Source organism: Lolium perenne, chromosome 5, assembly GCF_019359855.2.
Source record: "Lolium perenne isolate Kyuss_39 chromosome 5, Kyuss_2.0, whole genome shotgun sequence".
NCBI lineage: Eukaryota > Viridiplantae > Streptophyta > Magnoliopsida > Poales > Poaceae > Lolium > Lolium perenne.
In genome coordinates this window covers 248,480,925-248,498,837 of record NC_067248.2, presented here as the reverse complement: position 1 = coordinate 248,498,837, position 17,913 = coordinate 248,480,925, and the positions used below count along the sequence as shown (strand labels likewise).

At 42.3% G+C, this 17,913-nt stretch overlaps 1 long non-coding RNA gene across 1 annotated transcript; it reads right to left on the bottom strand.

Annotated features, from left to right (window-relative positions):
• Positions 1-5,110: 5,110 nt before the first annotated feature.
• On the bottom strand, positions 5,111-8,776 carry LOC127302589 (uncharacterized). Its single transcript, XR_007852950.1, has 2 exons — positions 6,782-8,776; positions 5,111-5,964 (listed from the first exon to the last, which is right to left on the bottom strand). It is a non-coding gene; the product is annotated as an uncharacterized lncRNA (long non-coding RNA).
• Positions 8,777-17,913: the final 9,137 nt, after the last annotated feature.

The window sequence follows — 17,913 nt, the reverse complement described above, 5'->3', positions numbered from 1 at the left end:
ACAAGAAACATCATCAACCACTAACCTAAGCAACACACGACTTTGCAAGAAAGGTTCTCCAAAGTAATGTCTTCTACAAAAGAACGCACGCAATAGTCAGCATCATCGCACAAACCATTGAAGGAGATGAAAGTCGAAACAATGTATTTAATTAGAACTGAAATTAAAACCGGTCATTTACAAGTCTAACCAATAAATATCACATGTATTAGTTTTATCCAAGAGCACGAAACAAGGTTCTCAATAGAAGACACCTTTGTTACCAATGGTGTTGCTTTGTTGATTCTAAAAGGAATCATAAATTTCATCTATTTTATATGGTATTTTCTTTGAGTCTAACTTCATAACCTCAAAGTTTATCTTGGATTAATCTATTAATTGTTAATTTTATTTAGTTTGCTTTAATTACTTATGTGTTGTAGGTTTTTACGATGAACTTACCTTCCACGAACACTTACACGTCATCACCACCACTTTTAGAGCTAAAAGGGAGAAGAAATAATAACTGCATTGAAGGGACTATAAGAACTATCCTCAAGATAACAACAAGTGAATAAATTATTATCATGAAAGTGGTGAGTCTTTTGTGGTAATAAATTTCAGTTTTAATATTCCCTCCGTTCCATGAAAGTTGTCTAAAATTTATTAAATTTAGATGTATGTAGACACTAAATAGCATCTAGATACATCTAAATTTTGATAAATCTCAGACAACCTTCATGGGATGGAGGGAATAATCTCAATCCAAGGTCGGATGCAATGTGTGCATCCAAACCACTAAAGCAAAGTCCAGAATTAACGAAAAATAAGGTGAAGAATTATACGACCTTGTGCACTCTTGTATTGTTGCTCGGGCCACGGTAAAACATGCTCGGAAATGGATAACCACCCCTCCTCCCTCCCCCTTCTCTTTCGGTCTCATGAATATGTTCCACTTTTTGCCATGTATTAGAGTGGGGTTGAGAAGGCGACTCGAGAGGCCATGATTGGGCATATTCCCTCTTCTCCGAGAGAAACTAGCTCTAACACGCACTCACCATTGAGAGGGTTTGCTCCAGCACTCATTCCAACCCAAGAAGCCATTGAACAAAGGAAATTGAAGGAAGGAAGGAGGATAGGATTCACCAGGCCGCCACTACCCACGGGTCGATGTCAAAATGTTCCTACCATCACCTACATGCCCCATATAAATGTGTGTCTTGACTCCCCTTTAGATATTTGAGTGACTTATAGTATAGGCTTTGGTAATTATATGATGTTGGTTCATACTCATATGTGATTATGTTTAGACCAAATCCTTTGAAATGTCACATGAGTGCACACCTATACTCTCACTTCTCTCACCCGGCTCTGGTCTCTCTAACTTACCCCAATGGCACACTTAAAGTAAGTTTAGTACATCCATTAAATTGTTAAATTTTCCATCTTACAACATTGGCTTCCCTGAAAAGAAAAACTATCTTCAGTTTAGCACACATGGGATGTTGAGTTTAGGGTTTAGCAATTTACAATTTATGTAGCCAATTATTTCAGATATGTGTAGTACTCCCTCTCCTGCCAAGAGTGTGTCTAGATACATCTAAATTTTGGCAAATCTAAGACAATCTTGGTGGAACGGAGGGAGTACAATCTTGCACACAAACCGTAGTTTCTGTACAAAAAGTACCGTTACATTTTATATGTACAGTTTTCTCAATCCTATTTTCAAAAATCAATCCGGCACTGGCCATTCCCCACATAGGTACTGGCCCGATGGGTTTATGCACATGGTATTTAGTCTGCTCCTAAATTTACCTTTGCTCGTTGCATGTTTACATAGCCTGAGCCGCAGCATACAATCGTGTATCACTCGTCATCTAGTGCCAGTGTCGGTGTCGGTGTCATGTCATTATTTTATTTTTATTTTATTTTGTCATTATCTAAGTTTATCCCATCTTGTTTACCCATTTACTTAATTAGTAAATTATTTCAAAGTTTATGTTTGAGTGCAAACGGGGTTGTAATCAGGACAATACTATCCATGCAAAAGGGAAGATACACAACCTCTGCTCCTTGGCTCGATAAATATTGAGAAAATAGATTCATCAAATGGTGCTACACCGATCTCATGTGGTCATCAATAACAATGAGATATTTGCTTAAACCACCATATTTGGTGCTCTATTGGCTAAAAATCACCACCATTTGCACACGATGTTGCGCATAACAAAAAACATATTTTGCAACTTTTGTCATAGAAATGGACATGGGCCCAACCTCCAGGTGGCCAATAGTAAGTCGCTTACCAATCGGGCAACTAGCGGGACTAGGCGTACCTTTTACATGGTCCATCTTGAACCAACCACAAAAAAGTCTCTCTCTCTCTCTACATAAAGCGAGCCCATCTCACTTGGTTAGGGAAAATAGATGTACAAAAAACATGTGAAAATATATTAGTTAATACTACGTAATGAATTATCTCCCAACAAAAGTACTAAATTTAGCCAAATTGGACTAGTAGTATATTTCCAAAATAAATTTTGCAGCTTCAAAGTTCACGCTTTGATGAAATTCAATGTTTTAAATCGACTTGGTGAAAATTTCGTGACATTTTAACCAAAGTTTAAAACCTCGAGATTTGTTAAATCTGATGTTCTGAATCAAGTATAAGTATGTCCATATTAGCTAAAATTATTTCTAACTAAACCATTAAAATTTCAGCTAAAATGAACTGAAATGTTACTCTTACATTCAATATTTCGTTTTTATACTTTGTTTTCATACTCTAAAATCGTTCAGAGAGACCAACATGGTTACGGTTGAATATTTTATCTTGTTGAAAAACCCTAAAAATGTGCTGAAAGCGCAAATTGCGTTCTAACTAAATTGTTAAAATCTCAGCTAAAATGAACCAACTACGGATGAGCTCTCGCGGTTCGTTTGCTACAACGTTTCGGTCTGTGGAAAAAGAATTCGTACGTTTTATGAATTTACGCTTGCAACCACAATTAAAGATTTATTCTCTAGAAAAAGTGAAGATGAAACAACCCGATGTGATTTTCTTTACATAAATAATTGCTTCATACTATTAGTTTTCTGAAAAATTACACGTTAGATCAAGTCGGTGTCAAGAGGCAGCTACACACATGAGCGACATTGACCATAGCTGCCTATTGCGAAACCAATTTGCTAACCCGTGGTTTGAGAGCAAAGCCATAGGCCGCATGCCCGCATATATATACGCATATCATGATCTCGAAGAGGAGAACAGTGTAGTGCATCCAGCTGGAAGATATTTCATGGAAACGAACCTGCATGATTCTTGTGTCAAATAAGTTATATTCTGCTAGTTAATCATATAGTCAAACTTGTGTTCAAATTTTAAGAGGTCCAACCCTTATAATTAATCTCTAACTAACGGAGGGGTAGCAGTACTGCATGTTGGAACGAGATCGTGCAACAAGCTCGATCCAACAGGGTGACTTTGATATTTTGATTAGCTCTCGCAGCAAGTAGCGTCTTGCCGAAGAGAAAGATACTACTCCCCTGATCATTAAGTGGAGTGTTAATTATTCAATCTTTTCGCCCACGTTTCCGTCGATCCAGTTTTGAGCAACAGGATCGCGCGAGCAGCGAGCTGCTAGTGGCCGGCCCAGCTCCACCTCTGGTTCCACCGCCACTTGTTTATTGGAAAATGATCTGATTCCCCGGGGATGAGGCGCTAGCAACCTCCTGATCGCGTCGTTCGATCGACCGCATCGTGCGGATAAAAAGACTCCCACGTCCTCTCCTCTAGCGGGTCCCACGTGAACCAACCTCCACCACAACTTGACGAGAAAACCGTGTGGACGACAGCTGCCTTATCTCTACTCCCTCGTTCCTCACCACAGCCTGCTCGATGCGTCGCCGCACGCTCCCATGGCCGGCGACACTGCACAACTCCCTCCTCGCCGACGGCCAGTGCGCCCTCCCCATCGACGGCCATCGCGCAATCCCCGCCGACGGCCATCGCGCAACCCCCGCCGATGACCATCGCGCCTTCCCGCTGCCATCTGCGCCACCATCCAGCGCGGCCATGGCTCCCCGCCGCTGGCCAGTACACCATGGCTCCCCGCCGCTGGCCAGTACGCCATGGCTCCCCGCCGCCGGCCAGCACGCCATGGCTCCGCGCTGCCGCGCCGCCGAGCGGAGGAGGCCGGCCAGGGAGCCTCTCGCATGAGCTCCGCCGCCGATTCTACCAGCGCCGCCTCCATCTTGCGCTCCTCTGCTTCGTTAGGAGTTTTGCTGCCTTAGGTCTGCGGCGTTGCTACCTGCGGAGGTCGGTTTTGCTATTTGAGGTGTCCGGTATTGCTACCGGCAGAGGGTGAATTTTTGCTACCATATGCATAGGGCGTTGCTACTAGCAGCTTGTGGCGTTGCTGTCCTGGACGGACGGAGTTGCTGCAACCTCGGACGGCGTTGCTACCGGCTGCAGGCGATGTCTCCGTTGATGTCTTAGAGAATTTGCAGCATATGAATAAAAAAAATTTGCTACATTATATTTGCGGTTTTGCTACATCTGCGTAATATGTTTGCTACGTGGTCTCCGGCGAGGTCTCCGGCGAGCCCAGCCTTTTTATTTTCTTTTCTGAACGAACCGTTTTTTGCTTCAGTCATTTGCTGCCGGGGGTGATTTTTTGCTGCCGGAAGATGTTTTTTTGCTACATACAAATTTAACCGTTAAAATGATTGATCCGACGGCTGGGGACCCGGGGGCTGGGGAATCGGATCCCTCGGGGGACGGCCAGCAGTTTCGTTGTTTATTCCCCGCTGATCCGCACGCGCTTTGGATGGATAGGTTGGTTGGTTAGTTGGTTGGTTCACGCAACTTGTTAAAAAAGAAGAGTGATCCATCCACCTGCCGGCGGCCGAAACGTAAAACAAAGATGGGCTTTGCTACACGGTGCCCAGGCACTATTTGGTCTTACGCGGTGCCCCACCTAAAAATAGAAAAGAAGCATGTAATCGTATCTGCTCATCTAAAAATAGAAAGTTCCTCCCCCATCGCACGCGCACACCAATCATTTTCAGGAGAACGAAAATTTAACAGAAAGGAAAAGTGGTCCCGTCACCTGATAGTGACACATTAACAGAAGAGTAAATGTGGCCTAGGACCACTTTTTCTCGCTTAGTTTTCGGCACGGCAGAGTGCGCCCACTTAGAACCAAAAATTACATGCAATTTTTTTGGAGAAGCACTAGATTTACTCCACCAGGCGCACCAAAGCAATAGATGCATACAATGTAAAGATCCTAACTCCAACTACACTAAAGATGGTCAAAGTGTACAGACGAAAACTGATCCGAAATCAAACGAACCCTTTCCAACTTTGTGCACGGATAAGAACTGGATGTACTTTCTTAGTGTTCTGCTTTCTCCAAGTGTAGATCGCCATGGTTTATTAACTGTAACAAAGTGACAAGTATACATGTTAGTAAGATATAATTGGTGTTGTACTGTATAAACAGAAATTCAGTAACAAGACTAGCAATTTTTACATAATAAGCTATTTCAGAAAAGTAGAAATAGATGAATTCGATATAGGCGGTAGAGTCAATCCATTCGTCTGTGCCGTAGGCAGACCTACAACACTACCCCAACATGTCAGCAAAACCTCTCCGCTATTTCCCAATGAAAAACTCACCGCCGACGAGAGGGATTCGTTGGGGGAGATGGAGTGGGCGACGAGAGAAGGGAGGGGAATGGGTGACAAGCTCGGTTACCAAAATTGAACAGTCCAGGCAAAAAGTAAATGGAAAAGACGAAGTCGGTTATTTGTACATATGCACCGCTTAGTTATGTCCGCCCGATCCCGATCCGACGCGTCTGAAAGGTGAGCACCGCCTAAGACCGGAAGGAGCTTACGCAAGAAATAGATTTGAGCCTCATCTTACTATATTTAGACTGGCTAGCCTTCGAAATGATTTTAGGGGTGCATGAAGGTTCCTGCATCACAAAAAAGAACTAAGAAAAAGGAAGAATAATAACATGGAGTGCTAAACAAAACAAAAATTAACCACCGATGCAATACGATATGTAGCAGTGGTGTGACAGACAAAATGTGCTTGTAAAGAAAGGACCACTCCTCTAAAACACACAAGAGAGAAGGATGGCACATGTTAGAAACCCAACACATATATAAGTGACTATAAAAAACACATAGATCATTGTGTACATAATTAAATGCATTGGGCATTGGTATTCATGATTTTAGAGGAAATGTTACATGCATGCATGTTCACTTCAAACACACACTACTGCATAACTTAGATCAGGGAAAATAATACATTATATGGGTAATAAAATACTAGCAAGATGTATTTTTTACCACTTTTTACATCCCATGATATTCCCAGGCAGGAAGGAAAAACATACACCCTATGATTGAACAATCTAAATACCCATATAAACATGATGTATTTATTATCAATTTTATACATCCTAAAATGCATACAACAACTACCATTGACAAAAACTACATGTATTTATTTAAAAGATCCATCCTATGAGTGTAACAGAATATGAAACCCATATACCCGAGATGTATTTATTACAAAAAAATACATCCTACAAAAGTAAAAAGTAACGATGACTAGTAATGATTGAAAAACACTCTATACCTCATAAACATACTCTGTACTCATAAATGTATACTAGCAGCACCATGTAAGTTTAATAATACATCGTGCATGCAGATTAATACATGCTATACACATTTGCATGATCTGTATCCATTGAGAGAGAAAAAGAGACAGATACATACCATATAGAACAAGGACAGAACAATCTTCAAGCTCTGGGACGCCGTCAACCGGGTTTCCCTTTCCGCCCAGCCTGATAGCTTCCGTTGGAAGTGGACGGAGGATGGTGCCTTCTCCTCGAGATCCGCGTACCGGGTGTTCTTTCATGGCACCACGGCGCTGCCTGGGGCGTCCCAGGTGTGGAATTCCTTCGTGCCTTTCAAGTTCAAGTTTCATGCTTGGCTTGCTTTGAGAGGCCGCTGTTGGACCGTGGATCGTAATCTTCGGCGTGGGCTTCCAACTCATGTCGTTTGCCCCTTATGCAATCTTGACGCGGAGACCCTCGACCACTTGTCCCTGCGGTGCCCTTTCGCACAGTGCATTTGGGTCGGGTTCCTCAACATCCTTCCGTTCCCTCTTCAAGCACCTGGGATGGACAGCTCGATCAACAAGTGGTGGCCGGATGCAGTCGCCCACCTCTCCCGGGCCGAGGCCAAGGTTGCCAACTCCGCGATCATGCTTGTCATGCGTACCCTGTGGCTAGAGCGGAATGCGAGAGTCTTCAATAAGGTCGACACACTGGCCGCCCGCATCCTTGCCGCTGTTTTGCAGAACTGGGCTGTGTGGTTATCTTCTAGGTGTGGGCATTCGGGAGGGGTTTAGCCTAGGCTTTGTCGCTGCCGTTCGCAGTATGGTGGAGTGGGGCTTCTTCTTGGCCTGTTTTCTCTGTAAAACTCTTTTTCCTCTATCTTAATGAAATGACGCGTAGATCTTCTGCGGGTTCTTGAAAAAAAGGACAGAACAATCTGAAAACCCATATAACCATATGCTCAGGATGGAAAATATACATCCTATGAGCGGACAATCTGAAGACCCATATGCCCAGGATCTAATTATTACCAAAAACTAACATATTGCACAATTACAGTAGCATGATTAAGATTGAAAAGCTACTCTATCTTCCATGAACTAACACCTCCGAACAAAAAGAAACTGAACCAGACACCCAACATCGATTTGTATGTAAGTACAAGAGCATGTGAGGAGAAGCGGATACACATAGCGAGACAGTTTGACCGTGAGTACTCAGCTTACAAATCGATGTTGGGTGACAAAAAAATACATCTACATGTGTCGCATAAATAAACTAACTAATAATTCTAAGATGTATAAATTGTTCAAATATACATCCAGTGGGATGACAAAAGCAGTTCCAGCAATTTCTTCTGATTTATACAAACGAAAAAGTGTATAGAGATACATCCTACAAGCGTACACATACTACTTCCAATATGCCAAGGATGTATAAACTACCAAAATTGTACATCCTACAATTAACATATACCTGAAAAAGTTCGAATGTCCAAAGTACAGATACGCTGAACTGGACATATAGCAATCTAAACACTACATGGACGCACGGCTCTGTGGCTACTACAAGAGAACCTAATTCCCGCACACAGAACAACTAGATCATCCTCATCCGCGGGTAAAAATCGAGCACAGCTGATTTAGACGAGCAAAAACATGGGTACAGAAGAAATTAGCACCGCCATGACCAAAATCGAACTCGCGTCGAGCAAACGCCGCCCCCAAAATCAACATGTGCATGTAGAAAATCAGAGAGGAACGAAGGACTCGCCAGGGAGTCACCAGCACCCCGACGCGGATGCTCTCCTTTAACCACTACTACAGCGACGGCCGCGACGCCGCAATAGCGTCGAATCCCGGAGCAGCGGCGAAGATCCTTCACCAAGGACCTCGCGCCGCCTCAGAATCGTCGGATTGGCGGCGCCCTGCCGTCGAAGGGACCCTCCCAGCACGGCCACAGCCGCGCCCGAACGCCTTGATCCGCTTCTCCGCATCGACCAAACTGGTCTACCACTACTCGAACCGACCAGGGATACTCCGCCACGGATTTTCGCCGGACCGCTCGCCCCCGACAAGGTTGAATCAGCAGTGGAGATCGGGAAGGGACGTTAACACGGGGCGAGCAGAGAGGAGAACGAGAATGGGGATGAACGGGTACGGGCAAAAAAAAAGAGAAATTCTACTAGCGCTGTTTTGGACGTTAGTGCCTTTTCCTTTGGATCGCTGGATCGGGATCTGACGGACCAAACGAGGGAGCACCGTGGTAGACAATACAGTGCCCAGGCAAGAAATAGAATTTGGAAACAAAGATAGGGTTGACCCAAACCATTGGTAATTGGTAAACCCAGCCCACGTAAAGTTGTGCTTAAATAAACCGGTGGGCTTTGGTCACGACAACATGTGGGATTTATTCTAGCTTGTTTGTGTTAGAAATAGGATAGTTTTGATACTAAGATACCTAGGCTACTATTAAGATTAGCTTACGTCCTAAGCTAAGTATGTATTTAATTTTGTCCAAACGATGTAACCCCCAACGGATGCCTTTGTAACCGTTTATAGGCGTCTGTTCGATAGATATATATATCCCCAACAATCATCAATGAAACACCACGTGATTATCTTAATACTTCATTCTCAAACAGTTTGCCTCCCATTGCTCCATGAACATTCCGTGCATGCACACATGCAGCTAGCCCGCCAACCGTTCACCTTGCTCGATGGATGGGACGACTAAAAAGAGATGGCGAGAGTGAGAACACAATCATTTTTTCACAGGGCCAGAGCTAGGATTTGACTATAGAAGGGGCGAGCAAAAAATACACAAAATTTTAAATGCTAGCATCAATAGGAGAGCCTTTTAGGCCTATACTCTAATGCTACCATCAATACAAGACTAGCAGCATATGTTTTGTTGTCAGACAATACAGTATGGTTCGTCCGCTAAGCCATTGCTGATGATATTATTTTAACCAATGTCATTGAAACAAAACTATTGCAACACATATGTACATTGCAATATATTATCATTTCATGTTTGACAATACAGAAAACAAGGTCAAAATTTCATTAGATATGTTGCACCTGTTGAACAAGCTGATAATCTTGGCACTAGGAGTAGTGGAGCTTGTAGCAATTGGCTAGTAAAAAGAGTTTACAATTGTGGATGTTTTCCTCTTCATTTTGAGGTATCGCAAAATGTAAGAAAAAACACATCAAATAATAATTTTAGTTGTGCTATTTAACTAGTACTGGAAGGTTGTAATTTGACAATTCATGGAAGAAAAATTGGAAATTAGTAGCTACAAGAACTTGAATAGGTTTGACCATTTACATACTTATAGTAACTCATGGCGTGAAAGTTCTTGCTGTGGTGATGGCCCAACCTGGCCGCGGCCATATCCCTTTCGAGTTCAAAATGGGTGAAAGTTCTAGATTTTTATACAGATATGAAAATCCCAATAAATACAACAATCATTTCCGAGTAAATCATTAAAATTTCAACTAAAATAAACCGATACTTTAATATTATAAGAATTTTTTAGTTTACTAAAACATTTTTTAGGTTGACGCTGACACTTTAACGAAGCATGACCTCCTATTGGAAAACCATTGGCTAGCTAACCCGTGGTTTGAGAGCAAGGTATAGGCCGGATATATACATGCATCCAGCTTGAAGATATTTTCATGAACAAAAAGAACTTGCATCCCGAGTTCCCGACGTGCTGGATCGATCCAACTAGCCAGGTGGAGGAGATATTTTGATTAGCTCTAGCGGCTGTAAACAATAGAGACAAGACAATATGGGGGATACCTCAACGCACACAGCGTGGGATCCTAGGCTTATATATATATGTGTGTCAACAGACGTACAGAGGTCAAATACACGTTAGATTACAATTAGTCTACGCTACGTATTCTGACAGCCCCCCTCAATCTCAACTAGGGACATGTTGAGATTGCGTTTACACTCATCAAAGAGAGGAAGAGGTAGAGGTTTAGTAAATATATCCGCAAGTTGATCCTTCGAAAACACAAACCGAACTTGCAGAAGTTTCCGAGCAACCCTCTCACGAACAAAGTGAAAGTCAATTTCAATATGCTTTGTTCGTGCATGAAAGACTGGATTCGTCGAGAGATACATAGCTCCAATGTTGTCACACCACAACACATGTGGAGACTGTTGTCGAACACCAATTTCTTTCAACAAAGCCTCAATCCAAATGATCTTAGCAGTTGCATTAGCAACCGCCTTATACTCAGCTTCTGTAGAGGAGCGAGACACTGTATCTTGTTTGCGAGCACTCCATGCAACTAAGTTACCTCCATAGAACACAACAAACCCCCCGTGGATCGATGATCATCCACATCTCCGGCCCAATCAGCATCAGAGAAAGCAGAGATGGCAGGAGAAGTGGAGGGACGGAGAAGCAAACCATTACCAATAGTGTGCTTCACAAAGCGAAGAATTCTCTTGACAGCAGCAAGATGATCCTCAGTAGGAGAGTGCAGAAATTGACAGACTCGATTGACCGAGAAAGATATGTCTGGCCTGGTCATTGTAAGGTATTGAAGCCCTCCAACAATACTTCGATAATCAGTAGCATCATCAGATCCAAGTAATGGGTTGTCCAACTGGAAAAGCTTGGTGGTGGCAGACATATGAGTAGTCACATGCTTGCACTTGAGAAGACCAGCACGCTTAAGCAAATCCATGGCATACTTGTGTTGAGTAATGCGAAGGCCAATAGAGGACCGAGCCACCTCAAGCCCAAGAAAATAATGGAGAGCACCAAGGTCCTCGACAACAAATTCTTGACGGAGACCAAGAACCAAGTGATCAATGGCAATAGACTGTGAGCTGAGCACAATAATGTTGTCGACATATACCAGAAGATAGGTAGTAACATCAGGACGATGACAAAGGAACAAAGACGTGTCAGCAGTGGATGGTACAAACCCGTGCTGACGAAGAACAGCACCAAGACGAGCATGCCAGGCTCGAGGAGCCTGTTTAAGACCATATAGCGCCTTTTCCAATCTGCACAAGTGGTGAGGTTGCTGAGGATCCTCAAACCCAGGTGGTTGCCGCATAAACACCTCCTCTTCAAGAACTCCATGCAGAAATGCATTTTGGACATCCAACTGACGGAGAAACCAACCACGAGAGACAACAAGAGAGAGCAACAGACGAATCGTTGTGGGTTTGACCACTGGGCTGAAGGTATCTTCATAATCGAGACCATATCGCTGTTTAAATCCCTTGGCGACCAATCGAGCTTTGTATCTTTCCACTGTGCTATTAGCATGTCGCTTTACTTTGAAAATCCACTTGGAATCAATGACATTGACACCAGATGATGGTGGAACAAGACACCAGGTGTTGTTACGGAGCAAAGCCTCAAACTCTTGCTCCATTGATGTACGCCAGTGAGGAACACCATGAGCAGCCTGAAAATGGATCTACCGGGAAGATTAGCCTAGGTACACAATGTGTTTCATGTGCCGCAACTCAGAAAATGTCTAAAGACACCAGATGAGCCAGTATCCCATGACGAGTTAGATCTTCAGCCAGATCTAACTTATATAGAGAAGCCAGCCAAGATTCTCGAGGAAAATTGGAAACAACTCAGGAATAGAGCTATTAAGTATTGCAAGATACAATGGAAGCATCATCCCGAGAGACAAGCCACCTGGGAAAAAGAACAAGATCTGAGGAAGACATACCCAAAATTGTTCAGGTATTACAACCACAACTTCGGGACGAAGTTTTCTTTAAGGAGGAAAGGCTGTAATATCCCAGGTTTAGAGACGATCGAGGGGTAGAATTTAGAAAGGGATGTGCATTGCATCGTAAAATCTGGGGAAATTTCGCACTTTTAAAGAAAAACTGCATCTAAGGGGGGACAAGTTTCTCTCTCGACACCTTACAGGGCTTGGACCTCAATTAACTCAATTAGGGTTTTCGAGAAGAGAGGGGAACATATGTCATCTCAATTAAGTTGCATGATCGAATTACAATCTTATGTGTTTGAATTTCAAAATTCAAACATTAAACCAGAGTATTATAATCCAATTATGGATAATTCAATCAACAATTAAATAAATAAGATATTGGAACAATAGAAATTATAATTTAAGTTCATTAGAGAAAACCTTGAGCTTTATTGATAATCACACAATATACATTGTCATTTACATTATCCAAATTGAATTATGAATATTACAACTCATTACATAAATTAAATGGAAAATAGAAAAGGAAAAGTACAAGTAAAAGTAAATTGCTAAACTAGATAAGTAAGTCTTCATGATCTGCTTGAACACAACTTGATGATCTTCTTGATCATTTTTCCAAAACCTGTAAAATCAAACAACAAAGACAAAGAAAAAAGTTAAGCCAAGTGGTAAAACCACTTGGCAAGTTAGTGAAAGAAATGGAATTTTGGGTGGATATTACCAAACCAGCCAAGCTGATCCATTCACAGCTCAAGTCCCAAGCCACACACACAGGCAGCTCACAATGCATGTGTGCATGCACACCAGCACACACACAGCCAGAGGAGTCACCAAAGTGATCATGCACTGCTGTCGACCAAGAGAGCAAGGAGAAGGCCATATATAACCTTTTCACAGCCAAGAACCCTAGCAGCTTGTCGATAAGTCTCCAAGGGTAAGCACAACAAGAACAACAAGAACAGGAAGAACAACCAGAGTTGTTCAACCTTTCCAAAAAAACCAAGAATTAATCATCAAACCATCCAGAACAGTTCCAACAGGAACTGTGCTGTTGAACAAGTCACCAGGAGAAGCATACCAAGCCAGCAGGAGGAGCAGGGCAAGCCTGGAACAATTCCCAGAAGCAAAACCTCTACACCAACACCAAATTCTAGGAGCTGGAGTTAGGTATAACATAATCATGAACAAACCAGATGGTTTTGTTCACAATTTGCATAGCCAGGTGTACACAGACACACAAAAGGGTGGAATACACCAGTATTGATCATCACTTGGTCATAGTCCAAGAGTAACCTGGTGAAAATGGCAAAGACCAGGGATCAATCACAGCCTAAGACCATGGTTATGCCAACCACACAAGAGGTAGCATATTTCCAGATGGAAATATGAAGAAAACTATCCCAGACTTTTAACTATATACACCCAGATTACTCTAGCCCATTTAAAACCATCATACATGCAGAGAAATATGTTTCTGCAAGTATTTGTCAACATAAAAAGGCTTCTGGCAATCAAACTTGATCAGCCAGTAAGTATTTTCCCATGCACAGCAAGCCACCTGAGGTGAAAGCTACCAAAACAGCAAGGACTTGCTGTTGAGGCCACCTCAACAACAAAATCATCAAGTCAAATAGTATATCATTACCCAGAAGGGTTCAAAATGAGCTAGGGTCCCCAACAAATGGTTGGCATCCCTCTAGCTCTATTAAATTCACTTATATGATAATTACTGCAAAGCATTTCACATCATTTATCCATTTAATGAATCAAAACAACACAGATAAATGAAACAGTTAAGTAAATCATACACCAGGCCTTGCTAATGATCCTATGGATCATTGCAAGCAATAACATGGGCTTGAGCAAGCACAGGTATGCACCAGCACATGCCAGTGTGTCACACAGACACAATGAGGAGCATCAGTGAGTCATAAGTCATAAGACAGCAATCAACAACAAGCAACTGATGATCATATGATCACCAGAACTTGGCAGACCATGCTAGAACCTAGACCAGCACCTATCCATGCACCATATATATTAAATAGCCACAACTCATGATTAATTGCATCACAGATATTCAAATAAATCATATAGAATTGTATCCAGAAGCACATCAGCAAAGGAATGATGCATCTAGATGACATACAAGTCTAGTAGAGCTTTGTCATGAGCTAGAGCTCAATGAGCAACACACATGTGGCACTGGCACTTGCCATTGGCAAGGATTCTTCACAGAAACCAAGCCAGGGGCAGATAAATGAATACATAGCAAAAGCATAGCATCATTAGCAGTAACATGAGTAGCTGCAGACAAGAAATACAGGTATAAGCAAGCCAGTAGCATCTAGGATCACACAGAACCATGCACAACATGGAGAGAGCAGTAGCATAAGCAGAGCAGCAGCACAGGCATGGTCACAGAAGCAACAGCATAGGCTAGGGCATGGAGGTAGCAGCAACAGCACACGCACAACAGCATCACACGCACGGCGGTAGCAGAGAGCACAACAGCAGCGGTCAGCAAGTCAAAGCAACAGCACGGCATGGCATCTCCATGAGGAGAGGTGATGTCTACGCTCGCTTCTATTCTTGTAGACAGTGTTGGGCCTCCAAGAGCAGAGGTTTGTAGAACAGCAGCAAGTTTCCCTTAAGTGGATCACCCAAGGTTTATCGAACTCAGGGAGGAAGAGGTCAAAGATAACCCTCTCAAGCAACCCTGCGATCACAATACAAGAAGTCTCTTGTGTCCCCAACACACCTAATACACTTGTCAGATGTATAGGTGCACTAGTTCGGCGAAGAGATAGTGAAATACAGGTGGTATGAATGTATATGAGCAGTAGCAACGGCGCCAGAAAAGTGCTTGTTCGCGTGTAGTAAGTAAACATGCAGCAGAACAGTAAATAAGCGATGATTGCAGTATTTGGAAACAAGGCCTAGGGATCGTACTTTCACTAGTGGACACTCTCAACATTGATCACATAATAAAACCACTCTACACTCTCTTGTTGGATGATGAACACCACTAATTGTGTAGGGCTACAAGAGCACCTCAATGCCGGAGTTAACAAGCTCCACAATATTCGATATTCATGTTAAATAACCTTAGAGTGCATGATAGATCATTGCAATTATACCGAGTACTAACATAGCATGCACACTGTCACCAACAAGCTATGAAAGGGGGAATAGGTCACATCAATACCATCATAGTAATAGTTAACTTCATAATCTACAAGAGATCATAATCATAAACTACGCCAAGTACTACATGATGCACACACTGTCACCATTACATTATGGAGGAGGAATAGAGTACTTTAATAACATCACTAGAGTAGCACATAGATTAATAGTGATACAAAGCTCATATGAATCTCAATCATGTAAGGCAGCTCATGAGATCATTGTATTGAAGTACATAGGAGAGAGATTAACCACATAGCTACCGGTACAGCCCTTAGCCTCGATGGAGAACTACTCCCTCCTCATGGGAGACAGCAGCGTTGATGAAGATGGCGGTGGTGTCGATGGAGATGCCTTCCCCGTCCCGGCGGCGTGCCGGAACAGAGACTCCTGTCCCCCAGATCTTGGCTTCGCGATGGCGGCGGCTCTGGAAGGTTTCTCGTCCCGTGGCTTTTTTCGTATCGAAGTTTTAGGTTAGGGACCTTTAAATAGGCGAAGAGGCGGAGTCGGAAGGCTGACGGGGTGACGACACAATAGGGTGGGCCGCGCCACCTGCATGTGTGGGGCCCACAGGGCCCTCCTCTGGCGGCTCTCGGGTGTTCTGGAAGCTTCGTGGAGTTCTAAGATGCCGGGCGTTGATTTCGTCCAATTCCGAGAATATTTCCTTACTAGGATTTCTGAAACCAAAAACAGCAGAAAACAGGAATTGGCACTTCGGCATCTCGTCAATAGGTTAGTTCCGGAAAATGCATAATAATGACATAAAGTGTGAACAAAACATGTAGGTATTGTCATAAAACAAGCATGGACCATAAGAAATTATCGATACGTCGGAGACGTATCAGCATCCCCAAGCTTAGTTCCTACTCGTCCCGAGTAGGTAAACGATAACAAAGATAATTTCTGAAGTGACATGCTACCAACATAATCTTGATCATACTATTGTAAAGCATATAAGATGAATGCAGCGATTCAAAGCAATGGTAAAGACAATGATTAAACAACTGAATCATATAGCAAAGACTTTTCATGAATAATACTTTCAAGACAAGCATCAATAAGTCTTGCATAAGAGTTAACTTAAAGCAATAAATTCATAGTAAAGGCATTGAAGCAACACAAAGGAAGATTAAGTTTCAGCGGTTGCTTTCAACTTGTAACATGTATATCTCATGGATAATTGTCAACACAAAGTAATATAATAAGTGCAATATGCAAGTATGTAGGAATCAATGCACAGTTAACACAAGTGTTTGCTTCTAAGATAGAGAGAAATGGGTAAACTGACTCAACATAAAAGTAGAAGAAAGGCCCTTCGCAGAGGGAAGCATTGATTGCTATATTTGTGCTAGAGCTTTTATTTTGAAAACAAGAAACAATTTTGTCAACGGTAGTAATAAAGCATATGTATTATGTAAATTATATCCTACAAGTTGCAAGCCTCATGCATAGTATACCAATAGTGCTCGCACCTTGTCCTAATTAGCTTGGATTTACATGGATTATCATTGCATAGCATATGTTTTAACCAAGTGTCACAATGGGGTACCTCTATGCCGCCTGTACAAAGGTCTAAGGAGAAAGTTCGCATTGGATTTCTCGCTTTTGATTATTCTCAACTTAGACATCCATACCGGGACAACATAGACAACAGATAATGGACTCCTCTTTAATGCATAAGCATTCAACAACAGATAATATTCTCATAAGAGATTGAGGTTTGTTTTCCAAACTGAAACTTCCACCATGGATCATGGCTTTAGTTAGCGGCCCAATGTTCTTCTCTAACAATATGCATACTCAAACCATTTGATCATGATAAATCACCCTTACTTCAGACAAGACGAACATGCATAGCAACTCACATGATATTCAACAAAGAAATAGTTGATGGCGTCCCCAGGAACATGGTTATCGCTCAACAAGCAACTTATAAGAGATAAGATGCATAAGTACATATTCAATACCACAATAGTTTTTAGGCTATTTGTCCCATGAGCTATATATTGCAAATATAAAGAATAGAAATTTTAAAGGTAGCACTCAAGAAATTTACTTTGGAATGGCGGAGAAATACCATGTAGTAGGTAGGTATGGTGGACACAAGTGGAATAGTGTTTGGCTCAAGGATTTTGGATGCATGAGAAGCATTCCCTCTTAGTACAAGGCTTAGGCTAGCAAGGTTGTTTGAAGAAAACACAAGTATGAACCGGTACAGCAAAACTTACATAAGAACATATTGCAAGCATTATAAGACTCTACACTGTCTTCCTTGTTCAAACCCTCACCAGAAAATATCTAGACTTAGAGAGACCAATCATGCAAACCAAATTTTAGCAAGCTCTACAGTATTTCTTCA